This window comes from Stegodyphus dumicola, chromosome 1, assembly GCF_044657685.1.
Source record: "Stegodyphus dumicola isolate Sdum_Otavi_A_Nest chromosome 1, ASM4465768v1".
Classification (NCBI taxonomy): Eukaryota; Metazoa; Arthropoda; class Arachnida; order Araneae; family Eresidae; genus Stegodyphus; species Stegodyphus dumicola.
Window position 1 is genome coordinate 56,589,612 of NC_140768.1, and position 20,056 is coordinate 56,609,667.

Below are 20,056 nucleotides of genomic sequence, written 5' to 3' on the forward strand. Positions count from 1 at the left end.
AAGCTTTTACAAGAATATGGGGTTGAATATTCTTTGGTTCCTCCTTCTGGCCCTCATGGTATGCTTCTAAAAGGTGATGTGTTGAATTTTATTAAAATAAATAAACTCAAGCGTGGAGACCTTGCACCTGAAAAATCAGAAGTGAGTAAAATACCTGATGTCACATTCATTGAAAAGGGGGCTTATATTGATATTCCTCTTACATCTATGAGGAAAACTATAGCAAAGCGATTAACAGAATCAAAAACTACTATACCACATGCTTATATAAACATTGACTGTAATGTTAGTAAAGTTTTAGATTACAGAAAGATTTTTAAGAAAGATAATATAAATGTGACTGTTAATGATTTTGTGATAAAAAGTGCTGCTATAGCTTTAAGTAAAATACCAAAAGTTAATGTCCAATTTATAAATGACCAGGTTAGATATATGCAGTCTGTTGATATATCTGTAGCAGTTGCTACTGAAAATGGACTTATAACTCCTGTAATAAGGAATGCCAATTTATTGAGTATTCAACATATATCTGAGCAAGTAAGAGCTTTTGCAGCAAAAGCTAAAGCTGGAAAATTGATGCCAGAAGAATACCAAGGGGGCTCATTTACAATTTCTAACCTGGGTATGTTTGGAATTTCGGAGTTTAGTGCAGTTATTAATCCTCCTCAAGGAGCTATTTTAGCTGTTGGAACAATTCGAAATACACTAGATGTAGAAGATATTGTGCCAAGAATTTGTGTCACATTATCTTTTGATAATAGAGTAATTAGTGATGATGATGCTGGTGAGTTTTTGGAATGCTTCAAAAAGCACTTTGAAAACCCAATAAATATTGTTGTGTGATAAAGTATAAAAATCATTCATTCTCTTCTTATTTAAATCAAATTTAAGCTAACTTCAAATGTAACTACTAGTCATTGTTGTTCATGAAGTAATTATATACTTTGCTTCTTGATAGTTTTGAATGAAGTCTGTATCTTTATACATGTAGATGTAAAATTAGCCTTAAAAATCACCGTCCTGCATAGATTTGATTTAAAATTCTACTGATTTTGTCTGATTGAAGTAGGCCCTTAAACTTTTAATCAAAATCAACAGAATTTTACTGAAAATCTGTTCCAATCTATGGTTATTCTTTAGCCTAATTCTGTACATTCATCAGTATGTTTTTCTTTCACATGTGCTAGAGATTCTTTAGCTGTTTTAGCTTCCTGATTTTTTTTTAAGTGAAAATAGATCGATGTGTGCATGGACAAAGTTAAGACAGTGCGCAATGCCTAGTTTGTACAATTCTCTGATTTTTTTTTAAAAATTAAAATAAATCGATGTGTACATGGAGACCGAGTTTGTGCAATTATTCATCTTCTTATTTTGGTTTTATGTAGCAATCATCTTAAAATTGTGTCTTTCTGGCACCGATCTTGACGTCAAAAAAGAATCCCCAAAACACGAGGGGCACTCAATTGTAAACTTTTACCGAATATCATATATAAAGCTGTTTTAAAACTTTTATTCATTCTCTCCCTCCTCCTCATTTGTGGACCTTTGTATTGAAGCTCGAAGCTCATTTTATTGTATTTTGAAAGTGTGCTATTGTTAAGCAACTTGTTTCAAATTAATGAACTGCTACTTATAAGAATACCTCTAAAATTGATATATTTCATATTTATCAAATTTAATTCATTTCCAATGAATCGTCTTCTCTGAGTATGCTTATTATGACATATTTTCAGTTAATAGTACAGATACTTTATAAAGGTATTTCTTAATATTAGAGATATTTTATGTATCTTTACAATATACTGATGCAAATGAAATCTCTAGTATTTATCTTTTGTGTTTATTCACGAAACAACTGACTTCACTAGATAAAGTGTTATGCATGGTGTCAAGATAGTATAAAAAGTAAATAAATGAAACACGGATGTGATATTTTACTAAAATGTGACGCATGCACTAATGTACAAGCATCATATAAATGAAGTTTGGTGATATAAAGTAAAATTATAAATGCATATGTTTTGACAAACATAAATATATTGAACTTTATCCAATAGACTGTATGTATACTGAGGATAAATAATTTTAAAACCTCCGGAAGAGTAAAGCAATGTGCATTCTTCAGATCTTGAGAATTAAAACGACTGCAGATTACTGATGAAGTTAGCACGTTTTCAAAAAATCGGCAGCTTGCTAAAAGGGCAGTTTGGTATAGTTTAAAAATAATTTGCTGTATTTAGATGGTTTCAGTTTTGAATGAAACTGCAATGCAAACGTGTAAAGAAAAGTCGTATTCTCAGAAAAAAAAAAAAAGGGAACTATATTTTAAAGTAAAATATGCATATTATTTGATCTGCAATATTAATTGCAAATCTCGTAATATGATTTCATATACAGTCAAAAGTCAATCCTGACTCGTCGGGACTTCGGCGATTCCGGATTATCGATTTTTCCGGATTATAGATCATCAGTTTAAATCTCGTTAGATGGCATGCAGAAATTCTAAAATTAAAAATATGAAACCGTAATTTATGAAATAAAGAACAATTATGATCTAATAAAGGGTATCAAAATTTTCAAAAAGAAAAAGCTTAATATTTATTTGTTTACTTTATTAAACATTTCTTTCAATGTAAGTTGTTTAAGTTTTGCTTCGTTTCATGTGATAATACTTTCTCTTTAATTCTATTAAACAGACATAATTTCTTGTTCAGTTACAAAGTTCCGCTGTTCAAGTCCTATAATTGCTGTGTCAAGAACACCGACTAGAAATTTTTTCGTTTTCAATAACCTCTGTCACTTTTCTTCGCTATCGGAAGCGAATTATAATGACGAAGAACTTGTTTTAAATAATATCAAAGACGGAGCATATCGAGATGAAATACTACATTTGGTAAGGAATTATAAGCCAAATAAAATAAAAACATCTGCGCTGAAGATAAGGATAATGCTGACAGATCAACTTCCAATTCATTATGTGCTCGCTGCGGCATTCCCCCCCCCCCCGCCGAGCAGCGTGAAATTGATAAACATATTTCGGATTTCAAAACATACTTTCGCTTTAGATCCTTTACATATTAACAAATATATATCGGAAATTCTATTTGATATAATCGAAAGTTTAAGCTTACTTTTATAAAATTGCTCTTACAGTCTGCAAAAAATAATAAGCCGGATCCAATTCGAAAATTAAGGAACATCGCAATCATTAACATTAACTGAAATAGATAATTAGATAATTTTAGCTTATACATCCATTATACATAAAACGCGCACGCGAAAACGTATTCTGCACTTGTGCACACTCATATGCGCAGTCGTAAAAGGTACGCGCACGCGTAAACGCCTATGCGCATGTGTCAACGCGGCGCATGCGCAGAAAGTTTTTAGTTTTGAAGTCCGGATTATAGATCATTCCGAATTATGGATGTCCGAATTAACGACTTTTGACACATGCGCAGAAAGTTTTTAGTTTTGAAGTCCGGATTATAGATCATTCCGAATTATGGGTGTCCGAATTAACGACTTTTGACTGTATATATATATAAATATTTTAATGCTAGCTACCTCATATTTAAAAGCAATGGTAATAAAGGTATAAATTGGTTTATCACAAAAATTGTATTAAGCAGTAAATGAGCAATAAGTAATAGAAAAATATGCACGTTCATATCTAATAATTAAGCATTGCATTTAGTATTAAAAAAGATCCTCATGCCGATTATTGCTTTTATGGTTCCAGAATTAATTTTCTTGCTACTTTGTGCTTCATAATCTCACGAACTAACTTCTGTCAAATGGTGCATTGTACAGCTAAATATTGGTGAAAACCGACGGTTGATTGGAACAACTATATGTAAGAAGTTTGTTTTTGATCAGACACCTGGAAGGTAAAATGGTGGACCTGAAAAAAATTGTTGAGGTTGACAAAAGGGCAGAATGTTACCAGAACAGTACATTTTAGAGAAGTTTGCAAGAAACAAATGAATGTTTCCTAGTGTAAATATTGGATGTAGGTGTCAGAACTGTTAATCGAGATGATAAAAAGAATATATATATAACTTCTATTATCGGAACCAGATTTAGAAATGTATGTGTGTTTGCATGTCTGAGTGTGTATATGCTAAGTGCATATGCTTATTTAGCCCTGATAGGTTTTAACCCTTTGACGGTTATGGAAATGAGCAGTTTCCGTTTGCTTAATTCGCGCAGCATTAGGAGTAAACAGTAGTCGAAAGTGGCAGCTGTTTTCCCCCGCCGTTCTTCCGAAAATGTCACCTTTCTCTGGCGATGCCGTAGATAGCTCACCTCGCGTGTTTTAAAAATTTCTTAAAGTATTTGTAGTACATAAATAACAGTTTTTACGTACTTTAAAATAATTATTAAACAGTAAATTAACAACTAATGTAAAACTTTATGAAGCACAGTATAAATACAGTAATTACCTAAAAATCTTTTAGTGTCGGCTAAATCGGCTAGGAGCGTGAGAACTTGAATCAATTATACACCACTGTCGAACACTCGAAAAATCTTCCTCATCGCTTGAATCGTCTTCTGAGCTTGAAATACTGTGAACAAAGTCTTCATCAGATTCAAAACTTGATAAGCTTTCTGTATCACAATCATAATCATCATCATAACTATCTAACTTTCGCTTTTGAGCCATTTTACTGTAGGTAAAAAAAAATCCACCTTCATTATGCAAAAAAATTCATGGAACTCGTACTGCCATCTGTAGACAGTAAAACTAACTAAATTTCGCGAGTAGCATTCATTTGAAACACAATCAGTGCAGAATAATAATGGCGAACGAAGTCAGCGCGCATTGGGGAAAAATTTCACTACTCGAGTAGTGCTCGTTACTAACCATTTCGGTCAAAATCTTGCTCCCAAGTGGAACTCGTTTGCGCGCATTATGAAGCACGATTCGATTGCGAGCTGGACTCGTTCATAACCATCAAAGGGTTAATAAGCTATATTTGTCTAATCCCCTAAGGGCATTCAGAATAGTGACTATCAGTTTGCTCCCAGGCAGGAAATCGAAGCAGAGTGTGTATATAAACATACATAGATACATGCATGCAATTAACACATCCATCCATTCATACATATATATATTCCTGAATCTTGTTCCAATAACAGAAAAGTAACCATGTATGTAAGAAAAGTACAGTTTATTTGGAATGTTTATCAGAGCGAGAATTAGAAAGGCTAGTTTTCAAGATTCTACGGTAAAACATACATACAACTTCATAGATGCAAAATCTGGTGCAAATACATCGAAAATTGAATGACTGGAAAGCGACTACATGACAAAATGAAAGACGAAGGCTCACCAACTCTCTTTGATTCATATTTAGGGGAATTTATGTGAAAAATGTAGGATGAGAAAAAATATTTGGTTTTATAATATTAATACTATAATATAATTGATTTTATAATTATCAAGTTATAGCTTTGCGATGGTAATTAAATGTTATTCTCCCAAACTTGCACATTGAAGTTTGTCAGTTTTTGAAGGATGCCAGAGTGTTATAAATCTTGTCAAATCATTTTTTAAATGTTTAAATGTAACAAAATAGTGAAATATAAACAGAAAATCCAAGCAGTATATCATTTCGTTGCAGGATCACAGGTGTTGAGTGAGTCATTGGTCAAAACAGGTTGATATTCTCTGTTTAACTTTACTGTTATGTCCATCTGATACTTTAATGTCATGTCTGTTTTTAGAGAGTAGGATTAAATTCTCTTTCTGTCGCCATGAAAAGGGACTATTGATTTGCTCACACACCGCTCGAGCAGGGTATTTTCCTACACCAATCTACTAATTTTCCTGGCTTTTTCACATTTTTTACTTTGCAACGTTTCTAAGAGATGTCTCTTGTGGTCCAGTAGAGATTGTATTGTAAAACTTGTTCAAGGAAAGATTTTACTGCATTTCATTATGTAGAGATATTCAGCGAGTTTGTTTGCATGTGTTCAGTGTACTAGGCATTGCGAGTAGTATTAGAAAGGCTAGTTAATTAGTGTACTAGGCATTGTGAGTAGTATTTCTTCCCAATTTTGTCATAAAATAAAAGAACGATGGGTGACAGTAAATGGGCTATAACAGATTATAATTCTGATAGTGGATCAGATAATGAATCTGAATTTTCTATAAATGATTCTGGTAGTCCTGAAAGTTTGTTATCAAAATTCTCTAGTGATGATGAGGGAACGGAACATTCAGATGATCTAATTCAGGTTCGGAACTTTTGTAAAGTGAATACTAGTAATTCTCTGCCACCACCGGGGCGATTTCCTTTCACAGCGAAATTACTTCTTTCACATTTATCTCCTGTAAAGTATTTTTTCCAGTTCTGCAGTTCCATCATAAAAAGCCAACATTAAGTAAAAATGTCTAATTTCGCCATAATTAAAAATTACCTTATATTAATAAATGCAATACTTCTTACAGTTTTCATTCATGTAATCAACTAGACTACAAAATTGTTTATAAAAAATATGTTAATTTTTGGTCACAATATGGCAGAAAAATGAAACATTTAAGTGGTTAAATATGCATCATTGTTCATAATTAAGATTTGATATATGAACGATCCTTTTTAGTTAAGAAGTAAGTAGCATATTGATATTGTAGTTTCCTTGCGCTTTTAATTAAGATGGAACAAGTTGGCTTCATGATTTTTTCTCCCTTTCGAGAAAAAACATATCTGCAACAAATTTTGAGTTGCAGAGAGAATCCCTATAAAATTATTATCGACTAATTTTTTTAAGCTTGTATATTTTTATATACTGTTATAGATTTTAAGTTTCAATGTGATTGGAATTTTTAAGCAATAAATAAAGTGCAATCAATAATTATTAATGTTCGTTATATTTTGCAGATTCTGTTGGTGATATTTGTAAATCATGTAACCAAACAAAGTTTATGTGCTTTATTGAAAATGCAATAATGTTTTTCAAAATACAGCAGTTTATTTCCAGGTTATTTAACAAGGAGAATGTAAATCATATTGTAATATCATATTCCTTTCACAGCGAAATTACTTCTTTCACATTTATCTCCTGTAAAGTATTTTTTCCAGTTCTGCAGTTTCGTCATAAAAATTCTGTTGATTCCTGAGCTTAAGCTGCGTCTCTCCACACATGTGTCTTCAAGCATGTTTTTTGATGGCTCAAAAAATACTGAATTAACCATTTACATGCTCAAGTGTGTTTTATATTGAGTGTCACTTTGTATATATAAGCAAACATAAATCTATTGGTATTTTTTTATATTGTGTTTATTTTATATGTTTAAATTAAATTTTTCAAATCTGGGTCACATACTTTTGTAATAAATTTTTAGCTTCTTCTGTGTGTTCCTTGTATGGCAAATCTGCTTACTAATTTGTCTGTGAAATGTATTTATTTCTTTAATGTATTTTTCATCATTGCCATTTGAAGAAAAAAACTTTTTATTACTACATAACGTAAGAGAGAAAATTGTGTATTTAATTTTTCTTCAGGTATATCACATACATAGCTTGAACCGTAAATTACTTTTTTTTTTCTAAATTGTTATTTTGAGCATGCTTCAGTTTTCATTATTTTATCTCTTTAAAGTAATTTGTTATAGTAAAAATGAAAAATTTAGATCTTTGATGTTAAATAGTATATCACTGCTTATTAAGAAACTTTAAACAAATATTGGTGCTATTCTGTTAGAGCAGCATCATTTAAAAATGAAAAGAAAACAATGCTTCAACAACATGCCAAATATCATGGCTCGAGAATTTAATGTTTGAAATATCATCACTCTTTTTTTTTTTTTTTCCTCCCCCATATTTCCCCATTTTTTTCTCATGCAATGGATTACACAATTTGGCAATTACCTAATGATGAAGAGGCTGTCATAAGATTCTTTTAGGACAAAGGAATAATTCATAGCAATGGACTTTGTTCTCAAAATCCTCTGATGAAGTTAACTTTTAACTCAAAAATAAAGCTCTTATATGGCATTGTTACATATGTTCTTGCTGTGGAGAAGAAAAAGGATTGAATTAACATTGACTGAATTTTGCTAACTTCAGTTAGAAATCAGCCATAATGCGCCAATAGATGGGAATAGCTACTTTGAAGTCTTTTCACACACACACAAAAATATTGGACAAGTTCTTAGGGATAGTTGGGTATTCAGGAGTTTATGCCAGGAAAACAAAGAATTTTTTCTAGTTGCCATTCCCAATCGTTGTGCTACAACATTGATGACTGCTATTCAAGAAAATGGATAGCAGCATTATATTTTCAGAGTGCTAGAAGGGATATAAGAAAGTGGAATTAAGAAATGCTTGGTAGGGTATTGTATTTTGCAGTATTTAACAAAATAACAGGTTATCTTCTTAGTAAAACATAAATTTAATTTTTAGTTTATGGAGATAGATAATTTGAATACAATTTTTTAGTTACAAATTTTTCATACATCTACCAGCTGGTAAAACTTTTGCAGAGCAATGGCTACATGATACAAATATGGCGTTGCCACTCCAATATCAAAGGATAATAAATATAATTATTTGTTAACCTTTTGAAGACGGGATGGCCATTATAGTGGCCATAGAGGCCTCTTTGAAAAGACGGGGTTGTCCACTTTAGTGGCCATGTCTTTTTCCCCCCATTTTCCAGGCCGAAAAGTGGGGTGAAATGTCAAATTTGACATCCCTGGGATTTTAAGCACTTATCTCTTTCAAAGGTCTTCCTTTTACGACAAAGATGCACCCCTCTGAGAATCCATTAAACTACACACAGGAATCTTTGTTGCAAATAGGTGATTTCTTAAAGGGGGGAAAGCATTCGGTTCAAGATTCCCCGTCCTTTGGTAGCTTTTACTGCTACCAAAGCCCCGGCCTCAAAAGGTTAAATGATAAAATATTACTGTAGAAACATTTTAACTGTGAATCACAGTTATGATTTTGTAGACCCCGAAACTGCATGCCATACCTAACTAGGGAGCAATTATAGGGCAGTGCTAAATGAAAAAATAAACGTCAGCTGGGCACTGCTCACAACTATTTAAAGTCATAGTTGATAGAATTTATGCAGTGTCAGTTATATTCAAAAGCTGAAATTTTTTCTGCACTATTGAATGATATTTATAATTTTATGCCACCTGTTTAAATTGATTTTGTTTTGTTATTTTTTATTTATGTGTAGAATATTTTAGATTAAAAAGAAAAAATTACTTTTTTTAGGTATTAAGAAATTTTAAAAAGTTTACTTTGTTACTTTAAAAGTTTATGGAACTGGTTTTTTTTTTTTTTTTTTTTTTTTTTTCCAGTTTTTTGAACTCTATTATTATTTCATAATTTTGTACTTCAACACCTCGTGGCAAAAAAAAAAAAAAAGCGGTGCATTTTTAACTGATGCCGCTCTAACAGAATAGTACCCAAATATTAAAAAACAATATTCATTTAGTAATTAGATTCCTATTATCACCTAGCTATGAAACTGTGTACTTAATTGTGTCAAGAAATAAAAATATTTACAATAACATATCTGTTGTTACTTAATCTGATATTAATATTAAAAATTTGTAGAAAGTAATGACCTAGTCATTTTCTTTAACTACTTTTATGTATGCAGGTAATTTTTATTTCTTTTTGACTTTTAAATAAATGAGTAACCTATTTCTGAGTAGCATCCACACATGCAATTAAAATGATGCTATCTGAATGATCCTTTGTACTATCTAGTAATGTTGGAAGTAATGCGAGCCATTGAATGTTAATTATTTTCATGATAAATTTTTCCAAGCTCTGTTACATTCCTTTTGATTGGTTCAATTACATACAGCTTGACAATATTAGAAATGATATTTTGGATTTTAAAGTATTGTTGCATTTATGAATGGATTGTTTGAACGGGTCCTATTAAAATATTTGTTTAGGAAAATTTGTAGCAGCTCGAGAGTGTCAAATGTTAATGTTACTGGGAATTAAATGTAACTTGGCCTGAAAATTCATGTATTTATCACAATTTGTCAAATATTTATTAATCGTTAATTCATTGGGCGTGAGATAACCAAACAGGTAAGAAGTAAAAAAGTAAGTTAATTTATTGATAATACAAGAGAGCTGGTCTGCTTTGCAAGGAAAGCTTTTAGGGGAGAGATTTTTTAAATGGAAATTGACTCCTATTCATCTTATACAAAAAAGAAAGAAGAAAGTATTAAAAATTTATGTAAATATGATGTAGGTTGCTGATTTTGAATGGTTATTAAAGATAATTTGTATCCTATAATTCTATATAGATTATTTCAACTTGTAATTTTATAAAAAAAAAAAAAATGTGCAGCTTTTAATAAGATTACTGTTTGTTTACTAGATAAGTATTTTAAGTGCCGCTCAACTGGTATAGTGGTTAGCATCGCTGACTGCTGTGCTGAAGGGCCCGAGTTTGAATCCCGGAGAAGGCAGGGATGTTTGTAAATGTATGGTGTCAGTGTGGCATGGTGGCACTTTAATTGTGGCGAGCCAAAAGTCCTCTCGTGTGATTTGGTATATGGAGATGGGTGGAAGACCCTCGAATCTTGCCCTGCTCCCCCCCCCCCGAAATTGGGGAGTGGAACTGAGCTAAATCACACTGTCACCTAAATGGTGCTCAAGGCTGTTGCCAATGGCAGGAATGCATGCGGGCTTGGGTTGACTACATCAGACAAGTGAGCATAAGTGATAACACCAACTCAACAGTATTTTAAAAGCAATAGCAACATTTACTTCACTATCCCAAATTATGATACAGAGAAACTGAAATAAAAGATAATTTTCTTTTTCCTTTTTCAAACTTATTCAAGTTTAGAGTTTTTTTTTTTTTTTTTTTTTTTTTAACTTTTTTGATTTCCAAAAATTTTTGTTTTCCTTTCTGAGTTTTTGAAATCCTTGCAATATCTCATATAATGGATTTTTTATCTTATATCCCTCCTCTTTAATATGTTTCTCATCTGTCATCATTTTCTTAATGTTGTTGCTAATGCTCACTTGTCTGACCTATAGTCATCCTAAGCCCACAAAATTCCTTGTGGCAAGGAGTGCAAGTTTACACATATCGTTGGTAACAGCCTTGAACACCTTACAGGTGACAGTGCAATTTAGCTCAGTTCCATCCCCAATTTTGATGAAGAGCATGCCAGGGAAAGACTTGTCCGAGGGTCTCCCACCCCTCTTCCCCTACCACCAACCTCTCGAGAGAACTTTTGGTTCATTGCATACTAAGAGTGCTCCCATGCTGCACGAACACTATACATTTACAAACATTCATGACTTCTCCGGGATTCGAACCTGGGTCCTTCGGCATCACAGTTAGTGACGCTAACCACTACCACAGATGGGCGGCGCATTTTGCTTTATTTATATTGTTGGCAATCAATACAAGATTTAATTTTTTCTTTCGCAGATTTTGGCTCTAATTTTTTCCTCTAATTATTGCATTTTTATTCTTTTAACATACAGATTATGTTTAGACCTACTTGTGGGTGAATAGGTAAGACCGAGTAACACAAGTAATTAGGACTGAGTTAAAATCCTGGTGAATGGGTTGGCCTTACAATTGTTTCATTGGTATTCTGCCACGTGATATGTAAATACAAGCCAGTTTCCATTTATAAGTCCTTTACAATGTCATCCTTTTCCTTATGCAGGCCAATAGCCCTGTCATGGTCTTATTTATAATTTTGGCATTCAAAACTCCTAAAATCTTTTGGCTGCTTAGTATAGCATTATGAAATATATTGCATATTATTTTTATATTGGTTACTTAGAAAATTGAGTAAAAAGTTAATAAAAAAAATACTCCAACCAAAGGGCTTTATTATTTATTTATTTATTTAAAAATATTTTTATCCTTATTGATTTTTACAGTGGTAGTTTGTTAATTAGGGTATAAAAATTATTTTAGATTACAGTAGTAATTTGAAGTTTGCAACTCACTGACATTATAACATCAATTTCTAAATTTAATTGCTTGGCAAGATTAATAACTTCTATTATATAAGTGTCTTGATCAGTTTCTGGCGTTTTTTTCATTGGATTAATTCCTGACAGCATTCAAGGTTTAGTGTAAATTTCATTCCAAGATCCTCTAGCGATTCTTAGGACATTTAAAATACTAAATACAGTCAAAACTCGTTAATCCGGATGTCCATAATTCGGAATGATCTATAATCCGGACCTCAAAGCTACAAATTTTCTGTGCGTAAACGCGTAATGCGCTTTCGCATATGCATCTACGCATGCGCATATGCGCGTTTAATGTATAACGGACGGTATAAGCTAAGCTAAAATTATCTGATTATCTATTTCAGTTAATGTTGCAAATTACGTTATTACTTAATCTTCGAATTGGATCCGGCAATTTTATAAAAGTAAGCTTGAACTTTCGATTATGTCAAAAAGAATTTCCGAATCTGGAGCTGCCAAAGGATCTACAAAGCGAAAGTATGTTTCGATGTCCATCAAACGAAAAGTGGAATTGCAGCAAAAAATGAATAAAGGCATATCCTTTGTTTTTCTAATCATTTCGAAATCCGTTTATCAATTTCACGCTGCTCTGCGGAGGTGGGGGGAAACGTCGCGGCGCGCGATGAACTGGAAGTTGATCTGTCAGCACTATACTTATCTTCAGGGCAGATATTTCTATTTTATTCGGCTTATAATTCCTTACTAAATGTAATATTTTATCTCGATGTACTCCGTCTTTGATTTAATTATTCTAATTATAATTCGTCATTATAAATATCACGAATTTATAGTTTTCTGGTTTATCAAATAGTTTTCTGGTTGCAATTTTCTAATTTCGACTATGCGTAATGTATGCTTTACGCATGCGCGCGTTGAAAGAAATGTTTAATAAAGTAAAATAAATATTAAGCTTTTTCTTTTTGTAAATTTTGATACCCTTTAGATCATAATTGCTCTTTATTTCATAAATTACGGTTTCATATTTTTAATTTTATAATTTCTGCATGCCATATTACCAAATTTAAATTGATGATCTATAATCCGGAATCGCCGAAGTCCCGACGAGTCCGGATTAAAGACTTTTGACTGTACTGTAGGGAAATGGAGGAAAGGAAAATAAGACCTGCCCAACTTTGAGTTTCTGTAAGCTAAAGTATTACTGTTCGTCCTCCGTTTTATTTCCTTCTACGAAGTAAAGGAAGTATTGTATTTACAAAAAATTCCGTGTTTTATATTTCAACGAAAATGTCCATTTTGACCGCTATCGAATGAAATTTAACGATATTTTTGCTTGACATCTGTACGTAAGGACAGAATAAAGGACTCTTCCCCCCAAACGAAATAATAAAAGATTTAAAATAGAAGAGATTTTTTTTCGCAGCGTCTATACGTACGTATGTATGTACAATGTACGCCAGAATATACAGTACTGAAATGAAAAGATGAACACAATCACATTGTCATCTGTGAGTTTATTTTTCCCGAAGAAATTAACATACACTCACTATTAGTATGCCTGATGTAAGTGTTCAAAGTGTGCACCGCCTCGCTGTAGACACTGTTCATATCGTTAACGAAAACATATCCTGGAACAAAGGTTGCTGGAGACTCCTACAAAAAGAGATGATTTGCTCACGGAATGCAGTCACAGTTCTTGGTGGATCTTTCAATGTTGAACGTACTCTCCTTTAACATTCCCCACAAGTGGGCATCACGTAGTGTAAGATCGGAGGAATGGGAAGTCAGTACAATCCTGTTAATACCACTGTTTGTTCATCTAAATGTTCCTTGCAAGATAGAACCTTCTGAAATCCTGAAGAAATGGCTGGATCACTAAACCCGCGTAGCGTTCCTGGGTGACGGTAAGAGCATTGCCTTCCTCATCTTCAACGAAATAGGGGCCTAGTAAACCGTGTGCTGAGATGGCACACCACATCGTCACACGTACACTATGTAGCGGTTTCTGGATTACAACACCTGGCTTCTCAAAACCAAGAAAGCGAGTTGTTGGAGATTGATGTAGCCATTCAAGTAAACGTGACTTTCGTTGGAGAACCACATATTCTTCCAGAAAGCTAGATCTTGATACACCATGGCCAAAAATGTACCACGATACACCATCCTGGATCACAGATTTGGCTCTGTCAAGCATACGTCCATCTATACGGTACTATCTATACTTGTCCAATCTATACGGTACGGAATCCACTTATGTCCTTAAACAATCGTCGAACGGACGTACCGCTGGCTAAAGCTGTATGTAGCAGCTTTGCCGCTGACGTTCAGTTTCAAGGCCGTTCGTCGTAGACTTCACGGGGGTGAATGCAGCACCCTGCTGGACATTTGTCGAAACAGTTGCTGATGGACCAGACTTTCATTTCCGTTGACGCAGTACACTACCAGAACGGCGAAATTTCGTAACAATAGACAATATAATTTGCTACTTGGTGCTGTCTTATTAAACTTTTCTAAAAAATGTTCTGCCGCCTTTTTCAAACTCAGTCCACCTTCACTACAACATGTAGCTGTGCACCTCCCTTTTTGGTTGCAGTCGGCCGCACCAAAAGCATATATATATCCGCTCTGTTACTCGACTGAGTGAGCTGTTTTTTATTCTTATATGTTGGTAAACTGTGCATTTTTTGCTTTAAAAAATGATTGAATTATGTTGTTCTTACTTCTGGTTAAGTTTTTATGCCTTTAGTTAACCTGCATGCAATAATTGCAGAATTATCAACAATTTAAAAGTTGTCTAACTGCGGCTAAACCTAATTTTTTTTGTTTAATTGGCTGTCTACGGCAAATAGAAGGGAGCAAGTTATTTTGATCCGGTTGGGAATAGGTCATTGTCGAATAACTCACGAATATTTGCTGAAAGGCGAGAAGAATCCTCGTTGCGCAATCTGTAATGAAGATCTGACAGTTCGCCATATTTTATTATAATGTCGTAGTTTTGATTATCCTCGCCAAAAACATTTTAAACGTTTCAAATTGGATTTTAACAGCTTAATTGGGAAAAGCCATTATCACAAGTAGTTCCAATTTTTAAATGACACTGACTTTTATTATAAATTGTAATATGTTTTTAGTTTGTTTACCTTCCCTCAAAACTTTACATACTTTGTAACTTTTAATGTACTTTGTATTCACTGTTTCTACCCTTTCTTTGGCGCAGATAACCTCATAAGATTTTGTTCCAGGAACTACAATCAATCAATCAATCATATTTCAAATTATTGATTTGCTGTATGGTTGGCACTGCCGAGTGTTATTGACTCGGCTAGTAGTGAGCCTTATTTATGATTGTTAAACATTTTCATTTTTTATTGCAATTTTGAATTTATTCCAGAACTTCTAACAAAATTCAGTTATTGCTTCATGTCTATAAGAATTGTACCTTATTAAGCGAAATTCGTTACGTATTAAATCAAAATTAACTGCAGGTATTTATCATTTTAAGCAATGGCATTGCTGCGAGTTAGTATTTATTGGCAATCACAATAACACTAAAGTCAAATGAAAACATTTTCTTCGAATTCATTACCAAATTGATTAAATGTTTTGAATGAACAAAGAAAACTGAGAATGTATTTTCGTTGTGAAGTTTACTTAGTATACATTTGCTTCAAAAACTCATTGAAAGTCTTTAAAAGTTTAAAAATTAACCTTATGAAGGTTTTGTGTGTAAAACACAGTGGTTTTCTATCGTTGCTTTCCCCTCCTGTCCAAATTATATTCATCCAGTTAGATGTACATTCACACGCATCTGTTGTAAAAAATTGACTTTTAAAAACAGCTTATTTTAAGTTGTTTTGTTAACTTCCATGTTTCACATAGTGTTTATACATGTATATTTTTATCGATGAATATTTTATAATGGAGTAGTGGTACAAATTTTTAATTTCTTGACATTTAACAATATGCCTACAATAAATCTGATATTGATCTAGTCTTTAAAAACTATACCATATTTTATTAAAAGTGAAAGGCCTTCTTTAGCCAAGAAACTATTTTTGTTGCATGAAAGAAACTAACAAAATTGAGCTAAAGATGTCTCAGTAGTATTATAAAGCCAAAAATGGTTATCTCAGCGGCGTATCAAATAGCGATTTTATGCAATATTTTTAAATTTTCGACTCATTCTGAAACTAATTACAGATATCTGATATCTTAGCAGTTCTAAGTTTGTGGTGCTAAAGTAGATAAAAAGTAGTTTTCTGGATTAGTGCTCTGAAGTAAAGGTAATGATATGAGGAATAAACAAGAAATTAAACATTCTGTATTCTTTTAGTGACACATTTTCAAAATCAAAGCGGAAAATGAAAAGGAAAAATGTGGAATTGTAGCTTCAAGTTTTTGGAGGATACGCAAGAGGATATAAAATATTGAATGGATTTTTGGAACGGTAAATTGCTTCTTAGAAAATGAAATGCAGTACTTTAAGTAAAGTTACAAAATCCGCTTGCATTTCAATATTTTTCTTGTTTTGCAAACGTTGTATACGAGGACTTATTCTACTTTATATTAGCTATTCTAATTCATTTTCTGGTGTTTTAAACAAAATATTTCCTGAAAACTGAAAGAAATGTAGTCGCAGAAGAAGTCATATTTATTTCTAAAACTTCAGATCTGTTCAAAAAAAAAAAAAAAAAAAAAAAAAAAAAAGACTTCATTTAGTCCTTTTATTTTTGATTTAATATCAAGCTTTCAAAAGTGACTGTGTATTTTGGTCGTAATAGATATGTTCATAAAGTATGCTGGACTAATACAAGGATATATACCTTAATTACTAATAATGAATGCGAGAGATTATTTATACAGAAATGAAAGCATTTATACAGAATATTATACAGAAAGTAGAAGCATTTATAGTAACAAGCAAGAATGTGGAAGAACTAGCTAACATGCAAGATAAAATTCATGGTACACGAGAAAATTAGAGAGTATTTTAAAATGAAAAATAAATAGCACTAACTTTTTGAAGCATTTATTTTGAAACAAACGACACTCGTTATAAGACGGGCCCACCAGGCGGCCGAGCGGTAAAGACGCTGAACACTGGTAGTTCGGTCCGAGGTTCGAATCCTGCGAACGGGCTGGCTGCATGGGCGTTTTCGTGGTTTTCCTCATGTGTAACGTGTATACGAGCCAGTTTCCCTTAGAAAGCCCTCCACGAAGGCATCCCTCCCTTTAGGCAGATAGGCCTCGTGTGCTTTGCCATAATTGAATAATCCAATCCAATCCAATCCGTTAGAAGACATGTTGCATCGTAAACGGAAAGAATATTCTAAGATACCATTGCTATAATGAAGTGGATTTAACACATTATTATTAATTAGAGACGCTTTGTACTGGTCGTTGTAATGGAACTACTGTTATAACGAGCATTAGTTGTACTTTTATGTCTTAGTCTCATTCTGCCCCCTTCTATTCTTATTACTTTTTTGTTATCGCCCTGTATTGTGTTTAAAGAAATTAAATAATGAAGGATTTGCATAAATGTATGCATGTTTTTCGCATTGTGAAAAAACAACGGTACCTAGAGCCATCAAATTTTTAATAATAGTCCTCCACTCGAATATGGACATTTATTGCGTATTTAATATTTTATAAACTAATTTGTTTTAACTAATTTCTTACTAACAAACTCAAGCATTTCAAAGGAGCAATGGCAACACCGTAAGGGAACGAACATTTGGATCAAACTTGAAAACTTAGAGCATATACGAGTATTCAAACATCATTTTAAGCATGTTACTGAGTTTAGAAAAGACCGCAATTATTTCCGAATTCTTTGACACATCCAGTCATGCAAAGCTTAGAAGGTTTCCTTGTGTATCAGACATTTTAATAACATAAATAGAATGAAGTTTAAATCCTCAGATCTGAAATGGCTTCTTTACAGGTAAATGTTTAATATCGGACTGTGTGTTAGTAGTAAAAATTCTAAATTTAGAAATGCTGAAAAGAAAAGCGAAGAAAATGTTTTCATGACATTAAAAAAAAAATTATTTGATATGATCTTATAAGAAGCTTTATGATCATAAGGAACGAATGCTTCTTCTAATCCGTTGTTTGAGTTATTAAGAATAGCTTCTGTCTAGTGACGATTGTTTGAAAAATGTATTCACACTTCAAATGAACTTCAGACCAAATATTCTGAACAACTGAGACTGATATAAATTTCAGTTTGATGTGGATTATATTCAAAGAAGGTTCATTGGACCAAGACTAGATGAGATAGTCTTAAAAATATTTCTTTGCTCTGAAATTGTACTTTTACTCCCAAGGAGTATAATCTGATGCTTGTTAGAGAATGAATGGGATTTAATGTAATTTTTAGATTTAATTATTAACTAAAAATTTTATTTTGCATTAAAACTCACATTTTACAGTGTCTGTGGTTAGTATCATTAGTTGAAAGAAAATATTATATTATTGGAATCTGTAAGCCATCGCATTTACTACATTGTTGATAGCAAAACTGGAATGAAATCTAAGTTGAAATTTTAAAATGATTGTGATAAAGAGTGAACACTATAAGAAAATTCACACATCTGAAAAATGCACTCACAAGTTTTAACAATTTCTTCTTTCACTACATTGGATAGTATACCATTGTAATTAATTCAGCTGCTTATAGAGAAGAATATCTCTGCAACTTTTCATATATATGGGTGTATGTGAAGCAATTACAGTAACATATTTAAATATATATGTGTACTGATAATGCATAGTTTTTAATTAATTCGATTTTATCATTATACATAGTTGTTCGAACTATTTGTAAGCATTTTTCTTCTTTTAACCTATAACTCATTCATACGTAATGTTTTGAAATTTCCGTAATTATCGAAAAAAAAATAATAACGAAATTATAATGATTTCTGGACGGTAATTTGAATTTTTAGTTTTTAATTTGTTAGTTGAATTTTGTTAAGTAAATGTTATTTCGTTTATCAGCATTGTTTACAGTAAGTAAATAGACCTGACTACAGAGGTTGTTCGCACCTTTTTTTAGAAGATTTTATTTGTGTTGCCGAAAACTTTTGCGTTTTATATGTTCTTTTTGATAATCCTTATTCTTCTATATCTTTCTACATCGTAATTTCAAAAAGAATAGAGCCTTTTTTAGCGTAAGAAGAGGTATTTTACCTCATTCTTCTGAAACAGTTTTCCAAAATCTAAGGAGTGTTGTTGGTCAACGTTTGGACAATTCGTTTTTTAAAAGTTCCAAAGCGCAAAAATCCATCGATGATACATCAGAATATTTACTAGGGATTATGAATGAAGGGTAGGGGCTTGATACCCGTTTTTTGTTCCATTTTTTCTAGGAAATGAACAGTGGATTTTTGACGCATGGTTACTTGCTTTGTTTTGATGCAGTTCTACTGATTGATGGCACTGTGGTTAAATAGAAAGTATTTCATACTTGAAAACTGGGTATCAGATATGTTCCTGATAATATGTGGAATTGATCTTAACGTTCTCCTCTTTATTTTTTATTTGCCGTTATATGAAAAACCAGCAACAATCATAAATTCCTTTGAAAAACTTTCTTTAGATCCTTTGAACCATGTTTCAAGAATGTTTTCGTCCTCTTTGATGATAATAATGGATCTATTTTTATTGTAGTCATTTAAATACGCCCAAGATTCATCTATTATGGCAACATTTTTCCATTTTTGTCCGGATAAATGTTTCTCATCAAGACTTCTGCAGCATGTTCTGCGTTGGGTGATATCTCGTGGAGAAAGATGATGCACATTATGTTTTTTCACCTTTTTAAGATTCAAATCAACATTAACCACTTTGTTTGCAGTTGGCAGTGAGCATTTTAATGATTTTGCGATTGTCTTTCGACTTCTTTTAACATAAAAGATCTTACCTTTGCAAAATTCGAAACATTCAGTTTTTTTTTCGTGGATATTATTAGGAGCAATTTTTCTGCTTGCAGCCAAACTTCGACTTTTTTTTTCTTTCTTACTGACAATATTACCTATCGTAGTTTTAGATATCAAAAAACCATATCTTTCACAGATTTTTTAATAACTATATAC